Source organism: Pan troglodytes, chromosome 2 (assembly GCF_028858775.2).
Source record: "Pan troglodytes isolate AG18354 chromosome 2, NHGRI_mPanTro3-v2.0_pri, whole genome shotgun sequence".
NCBI classification, from domain to species: domain Eukaryota; kingdom Metazoa; phylum Chordata; class Mammalia; order Primates; family Hominidae; genus Pan; species Pan troglodytes.
In genome coordinates this window covers 175,091,417-175,108,261 of record NC_086015.1, presented here as the reverse complement: position 1 = coordinate 175,108,261, position 16,845 = coordinate 175,091,417, and the positions used below count along the sequence as shown (strand labels likewise).

The 16,845-nt window shown below is 40.2% G+C and overlaps 1 long non-coding RNA gene across 1 annotated transcript in view; it reads right to left on the bottom strand.

Moving 5' to 3' along the window:
* The window catches only part of LOC134809621 (uncharacterized), an 82,028-nt gene that overhangs the window by 20,545 nt on the left and 44,638 nt on the right, over positions 1 to 16,845 (bottom strand). Inside the window, exon 4 of the long non-coding RNA XR_010155873.1 lies at positions 10,175 to 10,213. This is a non-coding gene — a long non-coding RNA (uncharacterized LOC134809621). The remainder of the gene's footprint in view (positions 1 to 10,174; positions 10,214 to 16,845) is intronic.

The window sequence follows — 16,845 nt, the reverse complement described above, 5'->3', positions numbered from 1 at the left end:
CTTAGCCTCCCGAGCAGCTGGGATTACAGGCACGCACCACCACGCCTGGCTAATTTTTGTATTTTTAGTAGGCACGGAGTTTCACCATGTTGGTCAGGCTGGTCACGAACTCCCAACCTCAGGTGATTCGTCCGTCTCGGCCTCCCAAAGTGCTGGGATTACAGGCGTGAACCACTGCATTCGGCCGAAATTGCAGTGTTTTCTTCTGATGCTTTGATCTAGCAGCAGAAGAAGACTGTTTATTCTTGTTCTGGATCAAGCTGGGACAAAACTGTGTTGGGCATCATTCTACCTTTGATTCTGTGCTGATGGTTCTTTTTATTGTGCACACTCTTCTTCAAGCCATGTCCTGATTCCCCTTTCCTCCCAGTCTCTGCTTTCCCCCAGTTCATTTCTGTATTTGCTACCAAAAAATGTTTTAGGTCACCTTTCTCCTTTTCATTATGCATACCAACTATGCATGTCCCCATAGACTGATGCCACATCCCCATGAAGAAAAGCGTCTCACAGAGGTCAACTGGTGTTTTCCAGGTCACACAAGGTCAACACTGAACCCAGAATCCAGATTTTCTAACCTATGCTTCCCAGTAGCTTTCACTCTCACTGTAATTTTTATTGTTGTTATTTTTAAAGCTTAGGGGTTAACTCCCCTACCCCAGTGTGCGCAAACACACACACACACACACATACACACACACACACACACACGTTTAATATAGAGAGAAACATGAAGTTCTCTTTTCACAAGACATTAAGGGAATGGAAATTGTGAAGAAAGCTGTGAAGAACTTCCAAGTCATATTCAGGATTTTCCCAAATGGTTAGGTTAAGTACACAGAAAAAGGTAGCCTCCCTACCTCCCCAGGGTAGCTCCAGTCTATCTGAAGGGGCCATTCTCTGGCCATCCTGAAACTCACGCAGGTGGTGACTTCATCTTTCCCTGAGTAAGTGTGGTCACCAGCAGACACTCCCGGCGGGGAACAGGCAGGCAGGCCAGGATGTGGTAGGGTGATTCAGCAGGTAACAGCAAAGCCCCGTAAGCCACCCTGTGGAAACGCCCATGAGGTCCACCCTCTCCGGCAAGTTTTAGAGGACAGAGGCCAAACTCCTACTCCCCACACTATTTTCCTCAAGACGAATTTTCTGTTGTCCCCTTTAGGAGAAAAGCTTCATATCCTGATCCACGGATCCCCGAATATTCCTGATGAATGTGGTCACTGCAATATGGTTCCCTTTTCTCTTTCCTTCCTTCCTTCCTTCCTTCCTTCCTTCCTTCCTTCCTTCCTTCCTTCCTTTCTCTTTCTTTTCTTTCTTTCTTTTTTTTTCTTTTTTTTTTGAGACAGAGTCTTGCTCTTGTCGGCCAGCCTGGAGTGCAGCGGCACGATCTCGGCTCACTGCAACCTCTGCCTCCCGGGTTCAAGCGATTCTCCTGCCTCAGCCTCCCAAGTAGCTGGGATTACAGGCGCCCGTCACCATGCCCGGCTAATTTTTGTATTTTTAGTAGAGATGGTGTTTTGCCATTTTGACCAGGCTGGTCTCAAACTCCTGACCTCGTGATCTGCCTGCCTCGGCCTCCTAAAGTGATGGGATTACAGGCGTGAGCCACTGCACCCGGCCTCCCTTTGCTTTTCTTATGAAAAGGATTGATGGGCACTTGCCAACTTTATTTAGGCTCCTGCAGGTGAGGTGCTCCATGTTGAGCAGCCCTAGGATCCTGCACAGTCTGGGGCCTGGTGAGCCTGCAGCTAACTCAAGTGGTTGAGACGTGTTTGTTGAGGGAAGGAAGGGAAGAAATAGAAACTGTTAAAGGAATCTCTTCTTGAACTTCCTTATTGTATTCAGAGTTTTAAAAGCATACAATTATGATGTTGTAACTGAAACTCTGAATATAACTATCGATATCTGAAACTTGTAATAAATTAATGAAAAATGAGTTGATTTTTTTTTTTCTTACTTCTTGGCACTTGGATCATAAAAACTGAAATGTTCTCTTGAAGCATATTTTGAAGTGTGTTTTTTTCCTTTCTCAGTGGATATTTATAGAACAAACATTAACATGCAAATTATATGGATACATTCTACCCCCACCCAACCCTCTTCATAATAGCCTGTGAAAAGTCAGACCGCGAAGGCACAAAGACGGTCTTATTACTTTTAACCTTTGGGGAGGGCGGCATGAACCACGGAAAGTTTACTTGGGTATCAAACTCAAAATGTACCTATGGCTTGACACAGCTCTGCCAGATAACACTCCCACACACATGCCAAGGTGCTTTTTGGACTTTGCTATGGAGACAGCCTCACAATTAACGACACACACCGGGAAGGACAAAGAGAGAGGAAAAGTGTTTTCTGAAATGTCAGGGCCTCCCTCCTGCTGACTCTCAGCAATTTGTCAGGGGCTTTTCTCTGTGGTACTGGAGCTGGATTTTCCCACAGGTAAACTAGTTTTCCAGCTCGCACTCAGGAGCCCTGCTCTTCTGGGAAGCCCTAGGGTGTGATCTGGAGCCTGGTTGGGTTTTGGGGGTGTCATCTGACATCAGTTACCTCAGTGGGAAGGCCCTAGGCCGGAGTCGGGTGTTGAGAAGGGAGGTGAGGTTTGGTGCTTCCGAGGGTTGCTTAGTCCCAGTCAGATGCAATCTCTACCTCCTATGAAAAAAAAATACAATTCCTGTCACTCTCTTTCCTTAAAACCAACTTTGGGCCTTTATTACCCATAAGACAAAGCCTAAATTACTTAGTCTAGCACACAAGATTCTTAAGAAACTGGCTCTAGCCTAATCTCTCTCATTTCTTGATACTTATGAGTCGTTTGTCCCAAGGACCTGACAGTGTAGCTGTTACAAACCGTTGTGGGCTTCCAGCACATTACATGGGGTGCACAACACAGGCTCCCTTCCTGGACTGACCCCTCCACTGTGAGTGCCTTGTAAACTAATCTTGAGACACATTCAGCTGCCAGCCATCCCTAAATCCCTCCTGTGCTTGTTTAAAATCTGCATTGTGATGTGTATTCCATTAGAGTGAGTTTAGGCCAGGTGCGGTGGCTCATGCCTGTAATTCTCCTAGTACTTTGCGAGGCTAAGGCGGGCAGATCACCTGAGGTTAGGAGTTTGAGACCAGCCCGGCTAACACGGTGAAACCCTGTCTCTACTAAAAATACAAAAATTAGCCAGGCGTATGGCAGGCATCTGTAGTCCCAGCTACTCAGGAGGCTGAGGCAGGAGAATCGCTTGAACCCAGGAGGCGGAGGTTGCAGTGAGCTGAGATTGCACCATTGCACTCCAGGCTGGGTGACAAGAGCAAGACTCCATCTCAAATAAATAAATAAAAATAGAGTGAATTTAATTTCTCGTATGTCCATATCTTCCACAAGTCTCTGAACTCCTTGAAGGCAGGGGCTATATCCATTTCTCTCTGAATTCCCATTTTCTGCACAGGCTCTGGTAAGGGCAGAGTTACTTTGATGCGTAACATACAGATTACTCTCTACTCATGTGCAATCTATTCCAGTTTTGGCGGGAAATAACTGGAAAATGGTGTAAATCAAGGAAGAGTTCCAGGCAGGGTCTGCCAGCCCTCTTCTTTGCTCTGCTTATAGGGGTTAACCAAAGTTCAATTTATTTCCCTTTTGCAAATATGTCAGAAAGTCAAATACGCAGGCCACATTGAAACAAAAGCTGCCAGAGTGGGCATCAATAAAATAGGATTCTAGCCCTAGTTCTGACACTAACTAGTTGTGCATCATTGGAGAGATTAATTAGCCTAACTCTCAGTTTCTTCATCTATAAAATTGAGGATTTGGTCTAGGTGACGCTATTTCTTAGGGACTATTCATAGGGACTTCAGCAGGGGTTTGAGAAAAAGGCAATTTTAAAAAAATGTATTTCATTTTGTTTATTTTTTTTAGACGAAGTCTCACTCTGTCACCCAGGCTAGAGTGGAATGATGTGGTCTCGGCTCACTGCAACCTCCGCCTCCCGGGTTCAAGTGATTTTCCTGCCTCAGCCTCCCGAGTAGCTGGGACTACAGTAGGCACGTGCCACCACACCCGGCTAATTTTTGTGTTTTTAGTAGAGATGGGGGTTTCACTATGTTGACGAGGCTGGTCTCGAACTCCTGACCTCGTAATCCACCCGCCTCGGCCTCCCAAAGTGTTGGGATTACAGGTGTGAGGCACCGCACTCAGCCAAAAAAGGCAAATTTAAAAGGAACTGGCTGATCCAGCTTTTAGACACCTCATGATTATGAAAGTACCCAGCATAGACCTGGTACATAGTGAGTCCTCAACAGATGAGCGATCAATATCTCCCTGATACCTTTTTTTCTACATACTTCTGGGGGCTAGAGAAACTAGTCTTATCCTGTTTTTCTACTACTGTAGTCTGATCTAGAGCTTCATCTCCCTTGAGAAGTTCCTTTTCCCTCCTGTGTTGCAGTGGGCTACTTTTGAGGAGGTAAGCACAGAGCAGTGGGAAGTGCTTTCCAAATAGGGGTCTGTTATGGGTTGAATTATATCACCCAAGAAAGATACATTGAAGTCCTAACCCTCTGTTACCTCAGAATGTGACCTTATTTGGAAATAGGGTCATTACAGAAATAATCAAGTTAAAATGAGGTCGTTAGTGTAGGTCCTAATCCTATATGACTGATGTCTGTATGAAAAGGAGAAATTTGGACACAGAGACAGACACACACACAGTAAAGATGAGGTGAGGACACAGAGGGAGAAGATGCCATGTGATTGGAGCGACGCATCCACAGGCCAAGGAGCACCAGGGATGCTGGGAAACGCCAGAGCTAGAAGAGGCCAGAAAGTCTTGGCCCCTAGAGAGAATCTGGCCTTGCCAATGCCTTGATTTCTCACTTCTAATCTCCAAAACTGTAAGATAACAACCTTCTGTTGTTTCAAGCCATCTAGGTTTTGATTTTTTGGTAGGACAGCCTTAGGAAGCTAATATAGGGTCTACACTGAGCTTTGTGTGGGCTAATGAAGAGAGGGGTGTGTGTGTACGTGTTGTTGTTAGAAGGTAATTTACATCAAGGGAAGGTAATGCATCAGCTCCTAGAAAATTAAGCAGATGCCATTTGTCCAAGAAAAAGCCTTCAACTCATTAGCAGATTCCACCTATCTTTTCTTCTCCCCTTTTCACTCTTCTTTCTCTTCTTGCCTTGCTGCAACTTGCCTCACCATGCTTGCAAACGCTCCTTTATCTCTCCTCTCCAGCCCTGCACTGGCTCCCTCATAAGGGACACTTTATGCTGATGTTTACTTAGAAATGTCAGGGCTACAAAATCTGGCGTGGTTGTAGAGGCCTCCAAGCGAGGAAGAGAGACTAAGGCCTCCTACTTGAGGGAGATTTGGGGAGGCTCAGACCCTGGTGGCACCAGCAAAAGGAAGCCAACTAAGGTAAACTTTTCTCTTTCCAGTTCGTAAATCCTCCTTGTGAAACTGGTATAATAGATGCTGTATAAAAACTCTGCTGAATTCTTCCCTCTGGAATCTTCGGGGCGCCTGACATAACCCTCACCCTCCGCGCAGTGGAGAGCAGAGAGGCCTCCCTCTGTGTGCTCCATCACAACTTTCCACTGAATCTGGGTTTGGGCGGCTTGATTTGAATGGAGGATTGTTCAGCTGCAGCCAGTGCCGGCAGAGCTGCCAGTTACAACACTTAAAAAATACAGTACTGCTTTTAAAGTAGAGTAGAAGGGCGTTGAAGCGAGGATGCAGGGGTTCCTTGTCAAATACACTGCCCATCTGTCCTGGCTTTCCTTGGAGGGGAGGGCCAAGGCTTCCCCAAGGCAGGGAAACAGTCCCCAAGCTCCGCCTCCAAACCAGCATTTTGGGGGAGGAAGCCTGCTCTGTATCTGTGCTCCCGAACAGACCATTTGGTAAGATTTGGAGTGATAGCTCTTTGTCCATTGGCGCACCCTCTAAGTAGTATTTACAGATTAACTATGCCTAGATGCATGCCACAGACATCTGGTATATGCTTCAAGTTAAATGCTATGAGAGAGAGATCATTTCTGAGATCACAAAGAGTGGTCCATACTTTAAGAATTATGTAGAAATTATACCTGCAAATCTCTCTGCTGAGATGAAATGTAATTATATGGTTAAATATTCATATTTTAATTATTGGAAAGAAGTACATTAACAAACTATTATTGAAATATGTTCCATATAGAGTCAAGTAGGAAAACCTAAAGAGTTAGTCTTTTCTGTACTTGCAATGCAATAATTTCATTGTTTGCTACAGCAGGAATTTTTTTTTATACAAGTCACTGGAATTATTCAGCTGCTTGAGTGATTTGCCTGTTACTGAATAAAACCCTTGCTCGGAAGCCAAATCACTCTTATTGGTCAGCTTCAAAATTCCACAGGCGTGCTTAGACTCAAAGAAAATGAAGATTTCTTAAAAATGACCAATTTTGTTTTGTTGGTGATGGATAAAGGTTGGAATAGGACGGTTTCTGATTATTCTCTGGTGATTCATGCAATTCATTTTTGTTTTTTAAAACACACCTAAGACATTTCTTTTCTGTGTCCTTATGAAATGGTGGGGAGAGGATCCTTACATACACATAACCTACCTTTTCTGGCCACTGATAACATCTGTCCTTCTGGAAGTGGATTAAATCAAAGCATAGGAGTGCCTTTTTTTTTTTTTTTTTTTTTTTTTTTGCCAGTTTTCACAGTAAAAGAAACAGAATGTAGAAACCATAACCATATTGACTTTCTAGACGAAGCCCAGTAGGATGAAAGTAACATTTCTACAAGACAGCATGTCATAAAAGGGGCTTGTAAAGACAAAATCATTAGACGACAAGTACGCTTCATTGAAAAAGAGGTGCATTTTTCTATTGTTCTAAGTATTGTGTAAGGCAGGAAGATGGAGAATAATATTCAATGCATCTGCAAAGGAAATGATTCCCAAAAATGCCTTATTTGGTGCTTTAGTCAAAAAGGCCACCTGTCTCATTTACCAAATAAGCTGGGTTTTTTTTCATTCCTTTTATAAGATCAAGCCCACTTCTCTGAGGAATGAATCAGAGGCATTGCATTTACCACATAAATAACTGATTGAAGTAAGTGATTTACCTTTTCCTTATTTTATCACATAAAAAAGGGCAATGATTACATGTAACACCTAATTCCTATTGCCTTATTGATTACGTCTGAATGCTGACCATGCTTTTACTAAAGAGACAATGCTATGTTCTCAGATTCTCAAAATGAGCAGGCCAGATTACTTAATCAAATCTATAGTAGGAAGTCCAGAGCTGAACAATGCACTAGCTGGTGTGTTTTGACTTCACTGTCTCCATGGTAACATGCACGAACAAATTACGAAAAATATGAACGATTTGTCTGAAGGGCAGAAATTTGCCAAATCTTATTTAGTCTAATTAGTTTTAAATTAATGATATTTTAGGTGATTAAAATGTTTTTCCAAGAATTCTCATGCAAAAAAAAAAACTATTGCATTTACTGACTTTGGTATAATGTTCATATTTTTAGAGTAAGCTAGTTGTGGAGTGAGAGTTACTAACTTGCATAAATTAAAATGATAAGCATTTCAACGTGGTAAGAAGCCAAAACAACGGTTTAAAAAGTAAACATTTTAGTTCATCTGATTATTTAACATACTGAGAATGCATTTCTTAAAAGCATGTATATACATTTTAAATGTAAGTATTTTCTGATTTTAGGCAAATCATAGTAGCCTATGCAAGCTGTGTACTAAGGGACTGAACTGGAATACAGCAACAGGCAAAGCTTCAGGAATCAAGAAGGCAAGAAAAGTGACACTCCAGAAAATACAAAGTCCCACAGCTCTCTCAATTCACGTTAAATCTGGACTATCTAGAAGCTGTTTTCTTCTATCAAAGGCCAAAGTGAGTGGCTCATGCCTGTAATGTCAGCACTTTGGGAGGCTGAGACAGGATGCTTGCTTGAGGCCAGAAGTTCAAGACCAGCCCGGGTTATAAAGCGAGAGCTCATCTCTACAAAAAAAAAAAAAAAAAAAAAAAAAAAAAGGCTAAAGTGAGGTACATAACCCTTCCCACTGCCATAGCTTAAAGAAGCCTACAGGATAGGTCAAGAACCAAGCTGCTATGGCAGGAATTGTATGGAGTGTGCTGGAGACAACAAGGAGTCTCCTTTTGCTCTGTAAAATTAATAACAAGAGTAGCTAGAGTTATGGAGAAGAGGCTTGGTGAAGAGTCAAAAAAAAGCAAAAGCCCTGAGCTTTGAGCACCTGCACACAGAGAGCCGGAGCTCTCTCCACAGTTGGTGTTAAATGACTGAACACAAGGAAGTAATTGTTCCTGCACTAACTAACTAGTGCAGGATTCTGAGAAAAGGTTCAATAGACAATGGAACGATGGAAACGGGGGAAAAATCTGAGAGAGAGAGAGAAAGAGAGGAGTTCCCTTAGACTGGTGACTGGTGAAAACCTTTCACAGTTCCTCAGTGAAGAAAGCTAGAGACCTTGGTGAAGAAACATACTGTCTATTTTAATGTGATTTCTCCCTCTACGTTTACCAAACACATTCCATAGTGTACTGTCATCATTAATAAAGCTTCATAAGGTTCTGAATTTTGAGATACTATTGTTAAGGATTCATAGCTGATCCAGGAGACTTACAGTGACAATTTTAGTCCAAATTCTCGTATGCAAAGTAGGCAGACTAGTCAAGCAACACCTTTTCAGCACTCTGCCTTAACCAATCCTGTATCTGAGTACGCTGCATGTATCCCTGGGTACTGTGGCCAAAACAGAGAGAACTCCTGCTTCCAGCCTGCCCACAAACCAGGAGACAGTCATTCAACAGAGCAATAAGACTACAAAATGGATCTTCTTCTGGTGTTAGAGATGAGGAGAAACTAATTCCTCCTTGTTTTTTACAACAGCAGTTTGAGTAGAGTTTAGGTATGTAAATAAATAGTTCAACAGAGAAAAGATAAATTAACATAATAAAGTTAGTTACTGGTTTTTTGTATATTATTAATGCATATATTAGTGGCATTTTCTGGACTTTAGAAAATGCTTTTGCTGCCAGATAGATTTTATGCTCATCAAACACACACACACACAAAGGTAACTATGTGAGGTGACAGATACGTTATTTAACTTAATTGTCGCAACCACTTCACAATGTCCACGTATACCAAAACATCGCATTGTGCACCTTAAATATATTCATTTTTTACTTGTCAATTATATCCTAAAAAAATCTGGAAAAAATAAAAATAAATTTTAAAAATGCTTTTAAAATCTGTGTACTCAATGTAAAGGCTAAAAATATAATGCTTCCAAAAGAAAATGCAAAATATCTTTGTGATCTTGGAATTGGCAACAGTTTCTTAGATACAACACAGAAAACATTAACCATTAAAAATTAGTAAATTGGACTTCATCAAAGTGAAAATTTCTGCTCATCAAAAGACACTGTTAAGAAAATGAAAAGGCAAGCCACAGAATGGGAGAAAATATTTAAATACTTATGTCTGACAGAATATATAAAGAATTCATACAACCTAACAACAACATGAACAAATATATATATTTACCTAAAAAGTCTGTAAACAAATATTGAGCTGTCATTAGTAATATGCTTTTTTTTTTTTTTTTTGACAGTGTCTCACTCTGTCATCCAAATTGGAGTACAATAGTGAGATTTCAGCTCACTGCAATCTCTGCCCCCTAGGCTCAAGCCATCCTCCCACCTCAGCCTCCCGAGTAGCTGGGATTACAGGCATGTGCCACCACACCTGGCTAATTTTTATATTTTTTGTAGAGACAAGGTTTTGCCATGTTGCCCAGGCTGGTCTCAAATTCCTGAGCTCAAGTGATCCACCTGCCTCGACCTCCCAAAATGTTGTGATTAAAGGCGTGAGCAACTGTGCCCAGCCAGTACTATGCGTGTTGAAGGGTAAAGTGTACTGATGGGTACAACTTACTTTGGAATGCATTAAAAAATAAGATGGATTGATGGATGAATGAGAGAATGGATACATGATAAAGTAAATTAGCAAAATGCTACTTATAGAATTTAGGTGGTGGGTATTGGGACAATAATTGTCCATTGTACAGTTCCTTTCATTTTTTTCTGTATGTTTGAAAAATTTCATAACAAAATGTTGAGAAAAAAAAAGTTAAATATTCACTTACCTCATGACCCAGCAGGTTATCTTCTAGATATTTACCTAAAAGAAATAAAAACTTATGTTCACACACAGATTTATATAAGAATGTTTACAGAGCATTATTCATACAACTTCTAAGCTGGAAAGGTATCCATCAACAATGGAATGGATATGCAAATTGTGGTATGTTATACACTGGATAAGTATTTAGCAATAAAAAGGAATGAACAATTGATCCAAAGAACAAGATGGCTAAATCCCAAAAACTGTATGTTGAGCCAGAAAAACCAGAGGCAAAATTCAGAGAACAGGTTTAGAACAGTGATTGCCTGTGAGAGGTGGAAAGTGACTGGAAGGGGCACAGAGAACTTTCTCGGTTGATAGATAGAATGTTTTTATCATGGCTGGGTGCAGTGGCTCACACCTGTAATCCCAGCACTTTGGGAGGGAGGCTGAGGTGGGCAGATCACTTGAGGTGATCTGAGGTCAAGAGTTCAAGACCAGCCTGGCCAACATGGTGAAACCCTATCTCTACTAAAAATACAAAAATTAGCTGGGCATGGTGGTACATGCTTGTAGTCCCAGCTACTTGGAAGGCTGAGGTAGGAGAATCACTTGAACCCAGGAGGCAGAGGTTTGCAGTGAGCCTAGACCGTGCCACTGCACCCCAGCCTGGGAGACAAAGAAAGACTCCATCTGAGAAAAAAAAAAGTTTATATCATGATTGGAGTGATGAATATTTAGGTGTGTACATTGATCAAAATTCATTAAATTGTATACTTAGGATGTGTGCATTTCTGTATGTAAATTTTACCGAAGTGGGGAAAAAGACTGAGACAGAGAGATCTCAAATTATTAGGCAGAGTTGTCTTTCTCTGTGTGACTATAGATGACAAGTCAGAGGCAGTAGACAACCCTGAATAGAAGGAAGCAAAGGTAACAGATTTCATGTCAGGAATCCAACTCTAATTAGTGGGACAAGTCTATTCTTGGAGATGTCCTGAGATAGGAAAAAAGTCACTCAATATTTCAAAGTATTGTAAGATGAGAGACGATTGTAATATCTTAGTCAATTTGTGAACAATATAGATCTCAGCCCCAAGTTCAACTGCATAGGATCATGGGCACACTAGTATGTTTTCTTTGTTTTAGGAAATGTACAGATTAAGTTCCAATGGGAAACTAGATGTCAACTTTGATGGACTGAAATCGTTGCCCTTTCCTCATAGGAAAGCCTCCAAGGCCCTCTCTCTGAGTCTGTCTTATACATAAGGCAAAGAAGGTGGGCTGACTGCTTTGTTTCCTAGCCCTTGGCAGGTTAGAAGCAGCAAATTAGAAATGGGAGGAGGCAGTGAAATAGCCAGAGGCCATGACTCAGACAGCAAGTGACAGCTCACAGCAGGCAGAAAGGATGAAAGGAAGGGAGAAATATAAAAAGCCAACCTAAATACTCAAGAACACAACAGTGGGAAGGGGGACCTCCCACAGCTCAATTTATTTAAATAGCTCCTCAGTGCACTGCAGTGTTTTACAGACCAGTCCAAAATCTTTTTTAATGTCCTAAAAGAAGAACCAGTAATGTAATGACATCCATTATGCATTGTCTAAGTCAGAGAATTGTTACATTTTCCCTAAAATTTTGTGTGATATGATTAGAAAAATATTTAAACATTTTTTGATCAGAGGATTGAACTTGTTAAAAAAATTGCTTCTGTAAAATACTTATTCCCTGATAATATTGAATAACACATTTTTTTACTTTTTAAGATTTGAAGTAAAAGATTTTTACTTTTTAAGATTTATGAATGTTAATTCAAAAAAATTATACGTTAGATGACATCTGGAAGAAGAAAAATAATGGTAACATCCACCTCTGTTACCAAAGCTGTTGTCTTGAACTTCTTATTTTCCAAAAGCCTTTGAAATGCCATCCCTATTGTTTTATGAGGGCTTTATATATCAACATCTGTCACAGAATTCCTTTCTTCTGTATGTAAATCGTTATATTAGATCAGACTTTGAATTTATTTTTAGCAGTTTTGTGAAAAGGAGACCCCATTTTGTGAATCTTTTACCAAGTGATATGATGGGATTAGCTCCTATTGAGTCCTGAGAGCCAAGTGTAGCATTTCTTTCCAACTCTGATTTCATGTTGTCGGCTTGAAAATGGCTGTGGTGGGAGTATTTATACCATGAAAATCAACAAACACCATAAATCAGGGCTCTTTTCTTTCTTTAGAGAGCTGGTTGTTAAACATTTACCAGCACACCACTGGTTCCATCAGATTCTAAAAACACACTGTATTTAGTCTTAGATTCAGTTGTCACCACCTGTGGCTCTTCCCTTAATAAGAAACATAGCTTGTTACAGCTGGGTAGTCCTCAGCACAATTTGTTTTGTTATGTACATTTATTGAGGTCTGGATAATCTACTTTATTTATTAAGTTATTCAATTATTGATGACAAAATAGATGGGAAATAAACTGAGTAAAAAAGGAAATAAAGGTTATAGGGTCAGTATTGTTACAAAATATAATCTTCATAGTACTTGGTTTCAAGAAATCAGGTATTTTTGTCAGATCATGATAGGTATTGAATGCAATAGACAAGTTACCCAAGCGAATATTGCACTCCTGGCTTCATATTTAGAAAAGAGGTGCACCAGCCAGGTGTGGTGGCTCATGCCTGTAAGCTCAGCACTTTGGGAGGCCGAGGTGGGTGGATCACTTGAGGTCAGGAGTTCGAGACCAGCCTGACCAACGTGGTGAAACACCGTCTCTACTAAAAATACAAAATTAGCCAGATGTGGTGGCATATGCCTGTAATCTCAGCTACTTGGGAGGCTGATCGCTTGAGCCCGGGAGGCGGAGATTGCAGTGAGCCGAAATCGCGCCATTGCACTCTAGCCTGGGCAACAAGAGTGAAACTCCGTCTCAAAAAAAAAAAAAAAGAAAAAAGAAAAAGAGGTGCACCATAAGGTGCCACAAAAACAGTTGTTTTAATCAGGGAAGGCATACACACTTCCATTATGTGGATATCTGAAGCTCTTGAGAAAGGCAAGTTTGCTTAAATTACTCACTCTACCAGTGAGTAATATTTGTGATTTTAGGGAATTTCATTGCATATGTAAATTCAACGTGATGACACTTATAACCTGCTTGGGATTTAAGCTTTGACATGTGCTGCCCTGTAGGCACCTACGAATTTTTGACCAGGTTTTATTGCTGTGTAACAACTGCGACCTCTTGAATAGGGCCAGAGCTATCATTCTAAGAAAAAAATGTTTAACATTTTTTTCCTCTTTAAAGCTAGTTACATGCTTTCAAAGAGATGGATTGTTTCTTCATCCCAGTCTCATATTTGACCCTGAAAAGCAGAGAATTTGGATGAAAAATATCTGTTTATCTAATAAATTCTGTTATCTAATTTAGTCAGTTCATCAAATTCTCTGAATAACTTCATCCAGAAGCTTGAATTCACAAATGTTTATTGAGTGCTATTAAAAAGCAAAGCACTCTGCTGGTTATTACAACAATATAGAAAGATAACCAAGATATGGTTTCTGCCTTCCAGGAATTTAGTACATAGTGGAGGACAAAAACTTACTATTTTATGTAAAATAACTGAAATCATACCAAACATACTTTCAGACCACAACACAATAAACATAGAAGTCAAGACTAAGAAAATCTCTCAAAACCATGCAATTACATAGAAATTAAACAACACGCTCCTGAACGACTCTTGGGTAAATGCTGAAATTAAGGCAGAAATCAAGAAGTTCTTTGAAAATAATGAAAGTAAAGATACAACATACCACAATCTCTGAGACACAGCTAAGGCAGTGTTAAGGGGAAATTCAGAGCACTAAATGCCCACATCACAAAGTTAGAAAGATCTCAAAAACACAATCTAACTTCACAACTGAAAGAATTAGAGAAGCAAGAACAAATCAACCCCAAAGCTAGCAGAAGATGAGAAATAAAAATCAGAGCTGAACTGAAGGAAATTGAGACACGAAAACCCATTCAAAAGATCAATAAATCCAGGAGTTTGTGTTTTGAAAAAATTAACAAAATAGGCCATTAGCTAGACTAATAAAGAAGAAAGAAGATCCAAATAAACACAATAGAAATGATGGAGGGAATGTTACATCAACCCCATAGAAATAAAAACAACCATCAGAAACTACTATGAACACCTCTATACACACAAACTAGAAAACCTAGAAGACATGGATGTATTTCTGGACACATACACCCTCCCAAGATTGAGCCAGGATGAACGACAGACCAATAATGAGCTCTGAAATTGAGTAAGTAATAAAAAGCCTACCAATCAAAAAAAGCCTACCAATCAAAAAAAGCCTGGGACCTGATGAATTCACAACTGAAATCTACCAGATGTGCAAAGAAGAGCTAGTACCATTCCTATAGAAACTATTCCAAAAAATTGAGGAGGAAGGACACCTTCCCAACTCATTCTATGAGGCCAGCATCATCTATGTACCAAAACCTGGCAGAGGCACAACAAAAAAGGAAAACTTCAGGCCAATATCCTTGATGAACATCAATGCAAAAATCCTCAAGCAAACAAACAAACAAAAAAAACTTGCAAACCAAATCCAGCAGCACATCAAAAAGCTAATACAACATGATTAAGTAGGCTTTATTCCTGGGATGCAAGGTTGGTTCAACATACACAAATCAATAAATGTGATTCATCACATAAATAGAACTAAAGACAAAAACCACGTCATTATCTCAACAGAGACAGAAAAGGCTTTGATAAAATTCAACACCCCTTCAGTGAAAAACTCTTAATAAACTAGGTATTTAAGGAACATACCTCAAAATAATAAAAGTCATCTATGACAAAGCTATAGCCAACATTATACTGAATGGGCAAAACTGGAAGCATTCCCCTTGAAAACCAGCACAAGAAAAGGATGCTCTCTCTCACCACTCCTATTCAACATAGCATTGGACATCCTACCAAGAGCAATCAGGCAAGAGAAAGAAAAGGATATCCAAATAGAAAGTGAGGAAGTCAAACTATCTCTGTTTGCAGATGGCATGATTCTGTATCTATTATAGAAAACCCCATAGTCTCATCCCAAAAGCTCCTCCAGCATATAAACTTCAGCAAAGTTTTGGGATACAAAATCAGTGTACAAAAATCACTAGCATTCCTATATACCAACAACAGCCAAACCAAGAGCCAAATCAGAAAGGCAATCTCATTCAAAATTGACACACAAAGAATAAAATACCTAGGAATACAGCTAACCAGGGAGGTAAAAGATCTCTACAATGAGTATTACAAAACACCGCTCAAAGAAATCGGAGAAGACACAAACAAATGGAAAAACATCCCATGCTCATGGACAGAAAGAATCAATATCATTAAGATGGCTATACTAGCCAGGTGTGGTGGCTCACACCTTTGGGAGGTCGAGGCAGGTGGATCACGAGGTCAGGAGGTTGAGACCATCCTGGCTAACACGGTGAAACCCCGTCTCTACTAAAAATACACACAAAAAAATTAGCTGGGCGTGGTGGCAGGCGCCTGTAGTCCCAGCTACTGGGGAGGCTGAGGCGGGAGAATGGCGTGAACCCGGGAGGCAGAGCTTGCAGTGAGTCGAGATCACGCCACTGCACTCCAGCCTGGGTGACAGACCAAGACTCCGTCTCAAAAAAAAAAAAAAAAAAAAAAAGTAACGATTAAACTAACACAAGGAATGAATGATAAAGGTTTGAGGTGATGGATACCCCAATTACCCTGATTTGCTCATTACACATTGTACTTGTATCAAAATATCACATGTACCCCATAAATATGTATAACTACTATGTATTCGTAAAAATTAAAAATGTATTTAAAAGTTTTTAAATTCAAAAACATTCAAAAGAAAATAAAAGTAACAATGAAAGATGCGTGGGTAATAAAAGGTCAAATAAACCAGGCTAGGTGCGGTGGCTCATGCCTGTAATCCCAGCACTTTGGGAGGCCGAGGAGGACAGATCACTTGAGGTCAGGAGCTCGAGACCAGCCTGGCCAACACGGTGAAATCTCGGCTCTACTAAAAATTCGAAAAATTAACTGGGCATGGTGGTGCATGCCTGTAGTCCTAGCTACTCGGGAGGCTGAGGCAGGAGAATCGCTTGAACCCGAAAGGAGGAGATTGCAGTGAGCCGATATTGTGCCACTACACTCCAGCCTGGGCGACAGAGAGACACTCAGCCTCAAAAATAAAATAAAATAAACTGGCTCCTCTTAGCATATGCTGCTGAGTCTTCTAAAGTATTGCTTTCTAAAGTTTAGTTATCTTTTAATTTTAGTAGGACACATTTTATCTGCAGAGAAAGCCAATCAAAATGATGTGTGATAGTGATAAGTAAAATAGGAATTTTACTTAAAATATAAACTGCTAATCCTATTCCTTATATGTTCTTCATTAAAATGACTTTATGCTTCCCAAGTATCAATAAATATTAAACAATATTCAGGAAAAAAATCTGAATTTCATGTAAGTGTTTAAATAATCTGTCAAACTTCCTTAAATTGGAATATTATCAGAAGCCAATAGAGAAAACAGGAGAGAACTGGAGCCAGAAAAAAGGCATATTGAAAACAAGAAAACTATTGGGTGAATCCAAAAATGAAACTTGTGAATTTTCCAAAACATTTA